Here is a 6985-nt window from a genome sequence, read left to right as displayed (position 1 = left end):
CTACACCATTTGATTTGCATCTTGATACGTGCTAGTCGTCGATTTCGACCAATTTGACCCTTTTTCGATAGTTCGGCACGATTTGACCTCTTTTTGAAAAATATTCAAAATCTGACCCTTTTTAGTAGCGCCTTTCCCCTGGGAGCTACCGTCTTCGACGTAGCGCCGGCGCCGCTGGCGCTGAACTTGTGCCAGCATGGTGATGCTGGGCCCACAATTCGCGAGGTCAACTCCATTCGTAGCGGGGCTTCCCTTTTGAAGTTCAACTCCCTTCAGAGTGGCGCTACCCTTTTAAAGTTCAACTCCCCTCGCAGTGGTGCTACCCTTTGGAATATGTTAAGTCGCATGGGCCGCCCCCATCTCCTCCACCTACCACTTACCCATCACACCCCGACCAGGAAGAAGCCAGGGCGCGTCCCCCTCTCTCTCCCCTCTCAAATCCTTCCCCAAAATCCCCTAGATCTGAAGATTTCTTTGGTGGATTTTGGTCCCCCTTGATGCAAAGAGGTGTTCTCTCCCATCCACTTCATTTTGTTCAATTGATGGCATGTTTTTGGTTCTATTTTGGTAAATCTTGGTAACCCTAGAAAAATTGATGTCATGTTCTATGTTCTATTGTTCTTGTATAGTCCATTGGTGGTTTGTGTGATGTCTATGTAAGATTTGTAGTTTATGGTTAGCCCTAGATCTATTTAGTGACATAGATGTAGTTAGGGTTAGCCCTAGATCTATTTAGTAACATAGATGTAGTTAGGGTTAGCCGTAGATCTATTTGGCCACCATTCTATCTTCTTATTTTATTGTTGAATTGTATATGTTATCATGTAATATACATATAGTTGATGCATTTGGGTTGTTGTAATTTGGTTATAGATGGTGAGAATTGTGAGTGTCCACTATGTGGACAAGGACAAGTTCATGAAAGGCAATGTCGAGTTAGACCCCGATGAGGTTGTGATGGTGTTTGAAATAAGTCCCAACTATGCCAAGGTTGTGGAGAAAGTGAGGATTGAGTTGAAATGGATGAGCCCAACCGATGACATAGAATTGGAGGGAAGGTATAATGTTTCTTTTGGTATGCACAATCGTTGGAAGACAATGAAGCTCAACTCAGATGAAAGGTGGAGTGAATACAAGGATGTGGTGGCCGAATCTCAAGACAAGGCTCTCGAATTATTTTCCACAAAGAAGGTATCGTCGCGACCACACTTGGACTTGAACCGGCATGCCACCCCAGTTCATGGTAGGAGCCCGTTTGTTGAACCTGATGTTGACATCTCAACAAGTAGTTCTCCTCCGATGACCCAAGATGTCATGACCCAACAAGAAATCAACCAACCACCGAGCCCGATTCGCAATGGTAATTATGATGCAATGGAAGAATATAATGATGACTACGAGGGCGACGGGTCCGAGGGTGATCCCAATGACAATGAGGTTGGTGATTTGGATCTTCATTGTGCGCAAGAGGACATGGACCATGACATACCTTATAACCGAAGCTACGCATCATGTCGTCATGGTGGAACGGCAGATGCCATGGGATGGCTTAAATTGGGGCCGAATGTACGCTTGAGGATCCGGGTGAGGGGAAGGTTAAAGGGAAAAGAGAGACAGAACTCCGGATTGTATTAATGAACTTGGCCTAGGGCCAGAGGTTGAAGACGTACGGATTACAAGGTGGAAACCTCTACCCAAGTGTTGATCGTCCCGCACAGGGGTGCCCCTCCTCTCCTTATATAGGGGAGAGGTGGCTTACATGGGAAGAAACCCTAATGGCATCTTTGATGAGCTGAGCTACTTTATAAAGCTTCTTTGGCCGCAGTGACGCTGCTTCTGTCTTTAATCAGAGGCTGATAACCTCGTCCAATATCTTTTACGTCATCTTCAGCTTTGGTGTCAGGGCTTCGACTAAAGCTGAAGTGCTTCGCTCATCTTGTCCTTTGGTCCTTGAAGGAATCTTTGACTGGAATTCCGACATGCTACAGTTGAGCCTATGCCAGATCTCCGGTATCCTTAGTTTTGAGCACCGGCATCTTTGCCTTTGTATCTTAATCTCTTATGTTTTTCGTATTCCGGTATAACCCTCCTGGCATACCGGTCTCTGCCTACTTAGCATAGTTCTTACTCAACTTTGAGCATCCGGATTAATCTTTAATCCGGTAAACGAACGTTATGTTATGGCATATTTACCATAGTCTTGGCCTACCGGGGGCCATCCCCCCGACATTAGTACCCGAAGCTGGTGCGGTCCGGCTGATCCTTCCGACAGACCACGCCAGGTTCTTATCCCAAACGTACCGGATTGATCATTCCGGTTTCAAGTTAAACTTTTCCGGTGTTTTACCGGACCCACTCCGAACAACCGAACTTACCAGAGCTTTTCCGGCTTCTTTTTGTCGGTTTCTTTGTCATTAAGATCTCCTCGGTGAAGCCGAGAATAACTCGATTCATGTGCCTGTCAGTGACATGCACACTGTGACTAACATGGCAGTGTCAGCGGGGGTCAAATCCCTCGTCTCCCGCGCACATTTAATGTGCCACAGCTGATCTGTGTGGTCCTCCGTTTGGCTGCTTCCAAAGACGCGTGTACCTCGATGCCACGTGGCGGCCCATCAGCTGAAGGGACGTGGGCTGAGCGGTTTCTGGCCCATTAAGCTTCTCGCGTATTTAAAGGCGATGGTTCCGCGTCGTTCCCACCACACGCCTCATTCTCGCCATCTCCAACCTCAGAGCCCTCTGCCTCCAGAGCTTCTGCGCCGCCGCTCACCGCCGAAGCCGCCCCTTCCAGTGGACTTCTGCCGCACTGCTCGCTCCTTCTCTCATCCTCGCCACCTCGTAGTTTTTTCCATCCTCTCTCCTCCCTGAGGCGCACTGCCTCTCGAGGTCCCGTGCCGCCGCTCGCCATCGGCGCTCTCTTCTCCGGCGAACTCTTGGTGCGATGCCGCGGGGATCTTGCGCCGCCCGTCTAAGGTTAGTGAAACTCGATCTGTTGCCTTACTCTTCTTCTCTGTTCTTCAAGTTCATCACTGTCGCGGTAGATTTATTTACCCCCTTTTTCTCTCTTTTTCTCTTGTGTCTAGATCTTCGTGAACCGAGTAGAAGTTTAGAATCTGGTTGTTAGGTAGCTTCGGTAACTTAGAAAAATGGATTCCGAAAGATCCGACATGGAGCTTTCCGGTAGCACCCAGTTTAGCGAAGAGCCTAAGATTTCTCTGGGCGAAGAAGAAGCCGTACACCAAGAAGCCGACGGGCTGGAGGAAGAAGCCGGCGGTCCGGATCAAGGTGTCGGTTCAGATCTCTCGGCTTACACTCGCGGTGCCTGGAAGGGTTCTGACGTGAGCCAAGCTGAAATTGACTGGTTGTACCGGTGCCGGAGGATACCGGAAAAGGTATTCTGCCGGATTGCGGGTAAGGAGCGCGAGTAGTCTTCACCGCCCATTTTGAGCGTGGTTTTGGTCTTCCGGCATCGGGCTTCTTCCGGCGCTTTCTTGACTTCTACAAACTTCAGGCCCACCATCTCCCCGGCAACGCCGTTTTCTATCTTTCTTCCTTTGTTTCTTTCATGGAAGGTTTCGTTGGCCTCCTGCCTACCGTCGAGACCTTCGATCGCTTTTACAATCTCCGGATCAATTCGATCTAGGATCCGAAACTCCCAACTCCCAAACCCGTAGTGCAGTGCGGGGCGTGCATACTCACGCCCCGTTAGGGGAGCCCTTATTACAGGTTCTCCGGTTTAGAGTCCTGCCGGGCGTGGCAAGAGACTTTCTTCTATGTTAGGAATTCCGGCCCTTCCGACATGATCAATCTTCCGGCGTATCTCCCTGGCGCACCCGCCAGAACCAACAGGCGATTCAACCCCAAGGACCGCCATATTGAAACCAACCGGATCATCCGGTTTATGGAGACGCTCAACGACACCACCAACATCCGCACCGATGATATCATGCACGCTTTTGTCTCGCGCCGGGTTATCCCCTTGTAGTGCCGCGCCCATAAAATCTGCCAAATGATTGGGCGGTTTGATCCCACAAGGATCACAACCTTCCCGCTCGAGCAAATCTGTTATGGTCGCCAAGGCCAAACAGATTTGCAAAACAAAGATGCCACTTGACCGGAAGTGGGGCATGCAGCCTCACAGCCGCCGACGCCCGCCAACGTCCGAAGTAAGATCTTGGGGCTTCCGGAATATTGCTTCCGAATATCGAAAACTGTTCTCTAACTTGTTTTTTCCTTGTATCGCAGGACTTTGCTCGCATTAGCACCGAGGTGCCGGAATCCTACGCTCCCAGCCGCACCCACGAGGACGACGAGGACCCAGATCCTTTCCAAGTCGGAAATACGCACGAGATGGGCTCCACGCACACCAAACGCTCCGGTAAAGCTCCTTCTTCTCGTCCTTCAAGAGCTCGGGCCAATGATTCCGGCAGCGACGAGGATGATTGCATAATGCTTAAGGTATTTGACCCACTTCCCTTATCTTATGCTCTCTCTCGCTTCTGTCGATTTCAGCTGATCAAGATCATCGGTGCTGGAGCACGTGACCCCGCTTGCTGCTGAGGTTGGGGATCCCCCTACCCCTCGTGTTCGGAAGGCTCCGGCTTCCGATGCCGGTACCAGCGATACTCCGGCTTCCAAACGCCGGAAGGTTCTGAGCAGCGGGTGACAAGGTATTAACTTGTCAATGCCTACAAGTAGTAGACTTGGGTTTTGTGGAAGTAGAGGGCAAGTAGATCTCGAAGGTTTCAGCCGAAAAAGGTGCTTGACTGCTAAAAACTAGGGTTGAATTGACAATGAGATTGATCCTTTCTTTGTCCCTCGACTCCCCCTTATATAGGAGGCGGAGCCGAGGGTTTCATATTACACAAGTTACAATTGCTGGGAGGCTCTTTGAATCCGTCCCGTAGAATTACAAGTCTCTATTCCTAATCTATCTCTACTTGCCATAGACGATATTTTAATGGGCTTCCGTGCTTCACAAACTTCGGGTGATGGGCCTTCAGTAAACCCCGGGTACTATCTTCGGCAGGCCCATCCGGGATGCCTATGTCAGTAGTCTCCGAGATTTTGCTTGAATCATAGAGTCGAGTAAAATCTCCATCGTATAATTCATCCGCAAATTCTTCGGGTAACAAATAACTCTTCACGACACATATATATTGTACAGGGATAATGGTAAATGGGGCTGGTTCATATGACCCGGATCAGGTACCGATTAACCGCTCTTGTGGCAAACCCGCAAAACTTACTTCAAGATCATGTCCCCGGACATGATATCGGCGTAATTCGACATGTGACGCTCTAGGACTTATTCATGAATCGAATTTCAGTCATGTTTATAAAATCCGTAGCGCGTCCGCTAGGAATATTTCTTCGTATCTATTGACACGGAAAAAAGTAGCAGAGCGCATTCGGGTGCGATACCACGCCACTCAGGATAGAACCTGGGGTCTTACCTTCGTAAAGTTTTACGGCATCCAGAGACGTGCTCCAGGAATATATTGTCGAGTACCTTTATCGGCTGTTGGAATAGCCAATTTTGTTGACTCAATTAATGACAATATATTGGCGCTCCCGATGGGAGTACATGAAGAGTTAGTGTAACTCGAAAATGTATGACGATAATCATACTCGTTGTATTTTATCGAACATTCTCCTCAACACAAATTATCGGGTGCGCGACCAGCGCTCCCGATGGGAGTAGCCCCCGAGGCTACAATCGAGTATTTATACTTGGTTGTAGGCTCAACTTATACTATTTCTTTATTCTATTTTTAAAATGACGACTTTCTGCTCTTCCTTTTATTTTATCGGGTGCGCGACCAGCGCTCCCGATGGGAGTAGCCCCCGAGGCTACAGTCGAGTATTTGTACTTGGCTGTAGGCTCAACTTTTTATCTTCTTTAAACAGCCATATGTTTCTGTCCTTCACGCTATCCTCTTATCAGAAGTATGAACAAAACTTCTGATAAGAGTAGCCCCCGATCATTTGGACAAATACTTGTATTTGATCAAAAGCTCTCGAAGTTATCTTATATGGATCATCAACAGTTCCCCGCCGCTATTTTGAAATAACCAGTCGCAATTTTCTGATGGCGACGTCAATGTCGACGATAGCCACGAACTCCGTATTGGGAAGGTGCGAGTCCTGTCATGTCTCTGATCTGTGGGTCCAAACCTCTGCGCCTTCGACACGTCGCGAAAGTGGGGGACACACGTCCTCCGCTTTTTCCGGCACGCGCGCTGTAACACCTGTCCAGTAACTTCATAGTGAATAGACATTTGTACCCCTGTAGACACGTGTAGGGCATATGATCCATTTTTCTTTCATCCAACGGCGCGACGGTTCGGTGACTAGCTATAAATTTCTCCCTTCGTCCTCATTCATCCCCTTTGCTGCGCCGCTCACCTTTCCTTTCTCTCTCAAAAACCACCATTGCCGCTCCCAAGCTCTTGCGCTCTTGCTCTCCTCCGTTCTCCCCCAATGCTTGCTTTGATGCCACCGCGCACGAAGCTCACCAAGCACACTTGCTCCAGGAACCAATCCATCGATGGAGCCTACGGAAATCTATGGGTGGGAGAGATCTAAGATCTTTAACCAGGATCTGAAGACCCTCAAGACGCTGGGCCTGATGAAGAAAGAAGACGCACTGATCTTTCTGGCGACGAAAGCTTCCCGACACCTCGGATTGGATATCGGGTAACTTTCATCGACCACCTCATCCGCGGCCTCTCCACACCTATCCACGAGTTCCTTCGGGGACTTCTGTATGTTTATGGGATTCAGCTACATCAGCTGGCCCCTAACTCCATCCTTCATATCTCGATTTTCATCACACTGTGCGAGTGCTTTCTCGGGACCCATCCTCATTGGGGCCTGTGGAAACGCATTTTTTTTATCTCCGGCGCAACAGCTCTCGCAATGTCGCCTACAATGTGGGCGGCGTTGTCATCTGCGTCCGACCCGAAGTTGACTACTTCGACGT

Source organism: Lolium rigidum, chromosome 1, assembly GCF_022539505.1.
Source record: "Lolium rigidum isolate FL_2022 chromosome 1, APGP_CSIRO_Lrig_0.1, whole genome shotgun sequence".
Taxonomy (NCBI): domain Eukaryota; kingdom Viridiplantae; phylum Streptophyta; class Magnoliopsida; order Poales; family Poaceae; genus Lolium; species Lolium rigidum.
Note: the sequence above shows the minus strand (reverse complement) of the source record.